Source organism: Poecilia mexicana, unplaced genomic scaffold, assembly GCF_051168715.1.
Source record: "Poecilia mexicana isolate PSO_F unplaced genomic scaffold, ASM5116871v1 scaffold_3, whole genome shotgun sequence".
Classification (NCBI taxonomy): domain Eukaryota; kingdom Metazoa; phylum Chordata; class Actinopteri; order Cyprinodontiformes; family Poeciliidae; genus Poecilia; species Poecilia mexicana.
The window spans coordinates 17,399,396-17,409,398 of NW_028263372.1; positions in this window are offsets into that span (position 1 = coordinate 17,399,396).

Here is a 10,003-nt window from a genome sequence, read left to right on the forward strand (position 1 = left end):
TATTTTGCGGAGCACTGGGAGGAGCAGAACTCCCGGGGGAGACAGAAGGATAAGAAAGCCTATAAGGTGCAGCGAACGTGGATGATGAGAGGCGAAGGGGAAGCAGCTATAGAGTGACAGAAGGAAAGGGACAGACTGTGCTGCTGTGGTAAAGGTCATCAGCCTCCCCTGTGAGGTTGAGTGGTATTTGAACCTCACTTCTGTGGTAACAATGTATATTCACTGTCCTCTGTGTGTGTGTGTGCAGGTCTGTGCAACAGTGCTTGTTTGTCTGACATGAGACTCAGAGCTGTGTTGGATTTAATTGTCTGTAACAAAGAACTGACTGCTTTTAGATCCATTGCTGTGCTGGGTATCATTTGGGAGACCACAGCAAAACACCCCCCCCCTCCCCCCCACACACACACATTTCACACTGTAAAGCACAGACTGCTTGGGGACCTGAAGGGCTGGTGAGTAAGTGAGAAAGGCTGGAAATTGCACCGAGAAAGTGACAGAGGAGCACAGGACTGAAAACGAGGCAAATGATTAAGGTATAAAAACAGCAGAGAAATGTAAAACCATTCTCTTTAGTAGGTTACCTTGATTTCAAACTAGATTGATTTATTCTAAATATGTCATCTTTGCATCTTTGCATCCTTTCCCATTCTCCAGGACATTCAGTGGCAACCCAAACCAGCCAGAACTGATGTAACTACTGCATCTGGTTTTAACATAGTTGATTTCTAAAGGTTATTGATTAGGTGCCAAAACTAACTCAGTTGGCTCAGTGATTTTGTAAATTATGCTTTAAATCCTTTCTGAAATAGATAGACAAACCGTGAATCATAGCATCTGGCTGTAATAGGCATTTGCATTTCAGTGGTTTAATGATAAATCTTTCAAACAAGAGGCTCGAATAGAAAAAAAAAAAGATTACCAAAAATATCTGACACAATTTTGTATGTTTCCAAAATATTTTGTGATATTTGATCCTTTAGACAAATGGCTCAATGAATTCACTGTGTAATATCTGGCTTTTTAAAATGTTTTATCTAAAATACATTTGAAAATAAGATCACAGTACTATTGTTTTCACAAAGAAATAATGTGCTTAAAAACAGGTAAAAGATCCTGAACACCTCAAAGTGTTTTATCTTTTAGATTCCCCCCCCCACCCCCCCAAGATGAAATGATATTAAAATAATCATAAAATGCAAAAGTGATAATGGAGTCAAGGACGGCTGGGATGGGATAAAATAAACATTATTTATTTTAAGATGTAACCAATCTGTTTTGAAGTCCTACAAAACAAGATCCTTCTGCTAAGCTAGAGGTAAAATGACTCCACTTAACCTAATCTGAAAAATCCAAAGTGTCCCTTTTATAGTGAAAAAAGTTGAGTTGACTTTGTTGGTTCTTCTTATGTCTCATTATACTTTTTCTCATGCAGAATCCTATTGTGTGCAGTGAGAGATAATACTAACTCTACATGGTTTGAACAAAGTCTGATTTTATATCAGGAGATGCTTTCTAACATCAGATCTGCTACTCATTTGTATGTCAGTTTATATCCTTTGGATCATCCAAGGTGATTTCCCCCCTCCCCCCCTTGGCTTGTGGTTGTTAATACATTTATTTTTAGCACTGACTTTTGATTGAGATCATGATCATGTGGAAAAAAACAACAACCTGATTACCGAGGAAGAAAAGCCCCATTGTTCTCGCTGCTTTATTATTGTGAAAATAAGTGTGACTAATTTTGAGAGACATGAAGACGGTGAATTGTGTGCGACCGTGCACGGTGGTGCGCGTGTGTTAAGCTGAGACAGAGGCGCGGGGTGTGAAAGCAGCGGGAGGTTCTGTGGAGATGTTTGAGGACAATGTGATTGAGTCGAAGCGAGACAAAGGAGGAGGGCCGCGCAGGCCACAGTCATTAACACCAGCATTTTTTTTTTCTTTCTGCACACAGCACACCAGCAGCACCGTGTTTTCTAACCTCTCTGATGAATAGATGCTTTGTTTGATTGGTTTCCACTGAGTCTTCAAGAGAGGCGGGCAACTTTGAAGACGCTGATGCCGATGGTCTCCTTGTGTCATCTACTGACCTCACAGCAGGATCCCCCCCCCACCCTCATACGTAAAAGTATGTTCATAAGGAACAAGTACAGACTGTGTGTTTTCGTCAGGAGGAAAAGGTAAAAATATGAGTACAGAAACTGTGATTCATGCAGTGCAGTTATTGCAATAATTATTCCCTGCAGCCCAAAACATTATGCAAAAGTCAAACCTACAAAAACTGCTGACAGGGCAGCTTAAAACGCGACCGTGCTGATCATTTCTCCAGACCTATAACTATTAATACAGCTCATTTATAAAACATTTCCTGGATCTTGAAAACCTGTGTTAAGATTCGGGAATAGCAGGTGTTCTCCTCGGGGATCTGAGCAGGACGGTTTGCAGGCATCATAAAATAAAAAGAAGAAGAAAGACAAATCAACATCTTAGACTGTGTGAAAAACTGATATTACAAAAAAAAAAGAAGCAGAATTGAGAGATCATAAGTAAAACAGCAGTAAAACCAGTCTGCACAGCTCGATCTTACGCGAGCCTGAGGGAGCTACAGATGTTCCCGTCCTCATCAAAAGTAAAGCATGTCCTCCAGCTTCACCAGTGCCTCATATGCATATCGGCATTATGTGTCAATTATCCGATCACAAATTTGGTACAAAATTAAAAACAAAATCATAATTAAAGCTAACTATAATCAATGAAAATAAGTTATTAAGCTGCTGTCTCCAGGAAAAAGTGCCTAAAACAAGAGTTGTTAAGGGTAACTTCGACTGTGCCAATTTGTGGATGGAGAAGTGATTGCTGCTTTTCATTCTGAGGAGCATAATCATATTTTCTTCTAATGCCATTCTGGATTTGTCACAGACAAAATGCAAAGTAGCTTAGCATATCTTTGATTCATTTTGAGTTATTGACAGTTAGACCAAAATGTATCTGAGGGATTTGTAAAACGGCAACTTTGATATTTTATGTGATGTTTTGCTCCTTCTCCAATGTGTTGCCTTAGTTTGCGCCCACACAACGCCGCGTTGTCACTTGTTACGTTTCATTCAAACCTGCAAATCATTTTATATGCCTTCACAACCAATAGCACTTCAATTTATTTCTTTTGAAATATTACAGTTAAGATCAGGACTAGATACTTTCCAAGTACTACTACTGTAAAACATGGAATCATGAACTACTAAATATAATAAAATAATAACCTCTGTTGTGTCTTAAGTTCCCCTGTGAGGGTTTATTTTTGTGTAATAAAGAGGTTCTTTATTTGTTGAGGCACAAAGAGTGAGAACATTAAAGCTGTAGCAATGTCATCTATGTAACAAGATTCGATCATTTGCAATGTGCACTTCATCTTACATTTGGACCCACATAAAAAGTGGGACCATAAACATCAACATGCATGGCATAGCCAAAACCTGAGTGACAGCAGCTGCACTTTGTGTTTCTGTTTGCTTGTTTAACTTCAATTTTGTTTTTCTCAAGAATCTGTCAGTGTCAGACAATGCTAGGACAGTCAGGGTGTCCATATGCAGTTCAGGTATGTATTAAGGGGAATAATATCCTAAACAAAGCAAAAGGTATAGTGTATATTAACATTATTTTATTTTTAAACTGCATAAGATGAAAATATTCATTTAGTCCCTCTTAGATCTGTTCCACATGAGTTCAGCTGGAAGCCTGGGTTGAGCTGAAGACTATGAATCCAAAGCTCTCTTGTCAGGAGAGTTTTAATAGGTTTATGGTTCTCACCCTCTTCTGTCTGCCTTAAACGCCATTGTAATTGTAAGGCTGCCGGTCATGAGCTCCTGCTGAGTGAAGACAAGAGCTTCACTGGTTCAATCCTGACCCCTCCAACCTGCCTCCCCTGTTTCACTTTCTCTCTCTCTCTCCTGCTTATTTTTCTGTTTACTGCCTCATAATTCCTGCTTCTTTCGCTTTCCCATTCTCCTTGAGTCTGTCACAGAAGCAAACACAGAAAAGCACCAATTTATTTCTACGTGTGGTAAATAATCATATGTTCATTTTGGCAGGGAGGGGGGTGATTCTGGTTCAGAGCAGGTTTATTAGCGTGCTGGAGTTTGGCTAGCAGGTGCCATTTTTTAAAGCTTTAACACTCACATGAGATAAAGAGAAATACAGTCAAACAGCAGACTGAAGCAATTGTCACCATATGAGACTGCATTGGGGACCTATATAAGATAATAAAGGGTTTAAATAAACAGCAATAATTTACAAAAAAGTTTTTTTTTTTTGCTGCAGATATCATTAAGCTATCTGTTCTGACATGATAAATAAAATGTTATTTTCTCTTATTTACTTATTAAATCCAGTAATAAACATAAACTTCAATTTGCATCCTGAGTTATATCTTTTCATGACATCTAAATATGTTATACTTCCACTGCCTTTTTTCTTCTTCTTCTTCTAACAGTATAAATCCGTGTGAGCTTGCAAGAGAAATATTGTTTTTCTCTGCAAAGTTCAGAGGGATTTCAAAGAAAACCCTATTAAAATTCATGCGTGCAGCTTGGCTTCACAGCAGCTGTTGACATAATTACTGAGAGAAAAAAAAAGTGTGAAATTAATTTCGAATTTAATGTAAATTATAGTGATTGGCAGAGTTGCACTAATCGCCATTCATGTACAAAGAAAAATATGCATGCCTGGAGGTTGTGCAAGAGCACAGGGAGCAGCTCGGATAAATAGGCCATCAGAAAATAGAAATCCGCCAAGATGACTGGGAAATGCACAAAAAAAGCTAAACTCCAAAAACATCAGTGAGAATCTGAAGCAGCAGCGAAGTAACAACAGGAAGTAGTGGCACAGATAGGTTTAATGATATAAGTAGCTTTCAGCTGGTAACCTACAATGACTTGTACTAGGCGGCCCAAGTTGCTACAAAATTCATCCATTAGGTTTTATTCATTTTCAGTTCATAAGTGCAGATGTTGCTGCACTAGAACAAACGCAAACATTGTTCCACTTTTTTGCAATCTATTAGACACATTTATAATTCATTAAAACTCTCATCTACGACTGCTTTAATTATTGCTGGTCAAAATTAATTCACTAACCAGTCAGAATATGTCTAACCAGATGTGTCTGCCTCCACATTTTTTTAAAAACCATCTTACTTTTAATCATTGAAAATTCAGCCTTTTTTCCCACATGCAAGTCCGATGAGAAAAAAGAGAAAAACAACATTTCTTATTTCAAAATTAGCAGAGTTTACAATTATTCTCAAGAGGAAATGCATTAACTTCTTGTACTTTTTGGTCCAAGAGCATTTTCATTCATGAAACCATAATGCTGTAGTTGGTTCAAAGCCGGTATTCAAACTAATGCATTTAAAACCCATCGTTAGAAGTTTCAGTCTGCATAAAGTAGCTCTGTCACTGTGCAGGATCAGACGTTGTGTTTTGTTAAAGGCTGGTTTGTGGACAGTTTTGAAACGATCGAACACTAAATAGATATTTCAGATGGTTTGGAGTGAGGTTGCGTGAGATGTTTCAGAATACTTAATGTTTTCCCACATCGAAATTTTGGAGAAATTCAAAAGAAAGAGCTAGATGACGACATCTGGAAAAAAAAAAACATTAAAGGGAAAACACAGCGCTGTCTAAACAACTTAAATCTTCAAACTTTTTGTTTGAGCAATTTGTTATGGGTTTTTTTAAGTGACTTTTTCAGCATACAGGTATTATCTGGTCACTGTTTTGTTAACCGAGGCTAACGGTGGCTGTTCAGTGTCTGACAAGAAAATGCCATATTTGACAGAATTGAGTCATAGCTTCACAATCTATCTGATAACAGTGTTTAACTCTCAGCCCATTTTAGCGAACAATTAGGGGTTTCTTCCACCCATAAGCAGAGGAGTTCAAGGACCTCGTCGTCTGCTCACAAGTAATGAGGGTGGACAGATAAAGATGGACTTCCTGCAGCAATGTGGGAACTCTTCCAGTCTGTTGTGATAAAAAAAAAATAGAGAGCTGAGTCGAAAGCAAAAGGTGTCAGCTGTGATGGTTCAGGCATCTGAATCAGCTGTCTCCCTTTAAATGCTGTCTGGGTACATGCAGCTGGAAGGAGACACCGGGGAAAACCTAAATCCTGTTTACTACGTATTCCTTCTGAATGTGCAAAGTAGAGTGTTTGAATAGCAGTAAGTTAAAACTTCTGGTGAAATATCTTTGTTCTCAATGGTGTAACATCCCTAGAAAGATACGAAAAACTACTCTCCACAGAAGCAGTACGTTATTGCCAAATGTATTGGGCCACCACTCGAGATAATTTAATTCAGGTGTTCCAGTGAAAGTAACAGACACAAGTGTATAAAATCCTGCATCTAGGCATACCTACTGCTTCTCGAAACCGTAGTGAGCCATGTGAAGCCATGTGAGAGAAGGGTCAGAAGATGCTGATGTGCGTCGTGCGCAGATGTTTTCTTCTCTAGGAAGCTACTAGCTAGGTCTGCAAACTGCATGTGACCGTCGGAAAAAATTAAAAAGAGCTTCAGGGATTGAGTTTCCACGGCTTAGCAGATAGATCCAAGCCTCACATCAAGGAGCGTAGTGCAAACTATTGGATGCAGTGGTGTAAAACATCCCGCCTCTTGGGTGATGGATCCTGCCTCTGTCCAATGCATGACTCTGGGTTTAATATAGCTGGACACGGTGGATTTAAGGGGTGATAATGTTCAATGATAGATTTTATCCAGTTTTTGAGATGTATAGATGCTTGCATCTTTTGATTTCACTTATTTGGCCTCTGTGTCACTGAACAAAGAAAACCAATCAGAGCAAAGTTTGCTCACGTGGCAGCTAGCTAGTACAACCCAATGGACAGGATTTTTAAAGGAAACCCAGTGTGTGTCAACGGCCCCCTACAAAAAAGCAGAACATACTTTTAAACACAGAGTTAGATCTCACACGAGAAAACACACCACTTATCCTCTGACCTGAACCTAACTTACATGCTCTCTAAAGTCACTCTGTGTGTGGATCACATGGAGCTGAGAGAAACGGTTTCCTGCACGAATCCTCAATGTCACTGAGAGATGATGTAGATGCAGTAAATTGTTTCTGATATAAAAGGTGAAACTCTTCTTGACAAAATGTGTGTGAGTGAGAGGCAGCATGTATGTTACACATGTTATATTTGAGTTAACCTCCAATACATGGTATATCCCATATGAGGATCAGAACTGTAAAGACTTTTAAATTTAAAGAGTTCAGACATTACAGTTTATAGCCTCATGTAAAGCATTTTGTCATATTACTGCCCGGTTTATGACACGTCCCATTCATGTGTGATCGGTTTGCCAATAAAGATTCAGTGAAATCACTTTAAATCAAGCAAGTATGAGCTGAACTTTTGAAATTTGTGACAGTAAAGCGCTCCGTCTCTTGTTTAATTTAGCTCAGGTTTTTCATTTGAGCAGCTTTTTGAGATTGTTTTTCCACCCAGAAAATAATCAACAGTTGTCACGACAGTTGTGAGAATAAACTGCTTTTTAATATTGTCATCCAGACAGGATGATGCCGTTTGATGTGTGCAATGAGTCGGACCTGTTCAAGAAGGCAGTCTGAGTACTTTGGTGGGTGTTTGTCTACAGTCGCAGCAGATGTCGTTGTGAAATGCGGCTGCAGATGTTTTGAAAATGTTTCTGAGACTTTTGTTCATTATAAATTTTTATTACAATTCTTATTGTAAATTAAATCAAGCAAGCTGACAACACAGAAAAAACAACTTTAGACTTTTTAAAATAAGCTTTTCTTTTTTTTTTCTTTGCATAGTTTTGAAAAAGCATCTCTCTTTGTTTGTCGCAGAGAAAGAAAGAAAACATTCAGTCTATCGAAGTCTGTACAGTGTTTTTCAGGACAACTGGTGCTCACTGAAGCAGTGCGAAAATCCAAAAATATATTAGTCATGACATTCAGTCACAGTAATAAGTCTTTGTTAAAACAACTTCATTTGGAAGTTTACTTTAACCAGTTTCTTACTGCATTGTTCTAACATAGATGGTCCAATTAAATGTATTTGTTAATTTTCTCTCATTCAAAATGATAAGGCCTTGTTCAAATATACTTTGTCAAAATTCCATGAGCAGGTTTTATTTCAATCACACCCGTTTTGTTTCAGGAAGATTCTGGCATCATTCAGCCAGATCATTTGACTCGTCCTCTTAGCGGGAATGCCAGTGTTTATTTAAATTGTTTGCTTTTCTTGGCTCTTCCTGCTTTAAAGTATCATTTTAATAATGACAGCTGACGTTTCCTTTGGGCCATTTTGCCTGTTTTTCGATTCCTTCGCTCATTTCATACCTAAATGTTGTCATTTTGTCCGTTTGTTCTTCTAGTTTGCATCTGTGAAGAAACCATTTTTACCAACATGAATAAATAATTGAAGTTGAAGTTAACATAAACATTTTTATATCTCATGTATAATTTAGTTCAATTGTGTGGCATTATCTGACAGATTTGTTTGATTAATTTGGTTCTGGTGAGTCAGCTGATTGCTATGAGATATTAAATACACTCTGATCAAATCCTGATCACTATGAGTGATCTGCTGTGGTTGCATAAACAAATTTCTTTACAATTCATTGTAATTAGAATATGAGAAAAGGATTTTCAATCATTTGTTGCCTGAATATGAATGTAATCCTGGCGCATACAAACAAAATTAATATTCTGCAGCGCTACTTCGTGCAGGTATAAATTGGGTGTGGTCACATGGTGAAAAATGGGATAAAGTTACCACCACCCTCATCTGTTTATTTATTCCAGAAATTCCTCCCCCATCTGCCTATTACAGAAACACCAGCTGGCAGGAAGCAGTTCTCCAGCATGACGATACCACCACCTTGCTTTGTAGCTTGGTTTCATGTTCTTAGACATAAAGGAAAGTATATTTCTTGTCATTCTGGCCAAAATAACTCTCACTGTCTCACTTGACAAAACAAACAAAAAAAATAAACCTTTCTCTAGAGGCCATTCGGCTTATCCACATGGATAGCTAATTTTATTCCAGTATGAACGTTCTGTATCTTCTTGTGCTCGTTTGTTCTTATTTGGACACAACTGTCTGTCCCAACAGCACAATGATCCCAAACAAACTTAAAAATGGGTTTTGGAATGGATAAAGCAGGCTAACATTAAGCTTTTGGAAAGCCCCGACCTCAATCATGCTGAGAATTTGAGGAATGTGCTTAAAATCTGGGTCTGTGCCAGAAACCCTGCCAGATCAGATGGATTCATTCAATTCTGCAAGAGGAGAGAGTAGAAAAGATCAAATCTACAGTAAATTCATTCAAGTCATTCAAATTCATCTTCCAGAATGAGTAATCTGTGAAGTGCAATGATAACCACATTGCTTACATAAAGTCACCTTTAACCTTTTTGGAATTAAAGTTGGTTTTTTTTGTTCATTTAAATTCAAAAGAGAAGAGTTGCATGCACCTGTGTGCCTGCTGTTCCCTTTGAATACAGAAAAAAAAAATATCCAGAGCATTTTGAAAATAGAAATCTAATGCTCAGTTACAGAAAGGTTCACTAAATCAAGTCTATGTTTAGATTCAGCCCACACACTGGAGAAATTTGCAACAATTAACATATCCAAACATGTTCACAATTTTAAAAGAGTTTTTCCTGATCTAGACAATAAAATCAAGTATTTTAGAACAGAAACAAGCCCAGTTGTACTTTTGCACAAACGTAGATAAATAAATGCTTTCCTCTGGCATGCTGGATGCCTGTCACTCAGCACGTCACCTCAGCATCTGGAGCATGCCCACCTCCCTCCAAATTAAAACAAGGAGGGCAAAAAGACATTTTCCAATTCTGCAGATGTAAGTCATTTCATCTTGTGATTCAAATGAGTTTGGTGTTTTGTGTGAACAGATGTCCGTACCCCGCCTCCTTTATCAACATTAGCTGATTGGGTTTTAGCA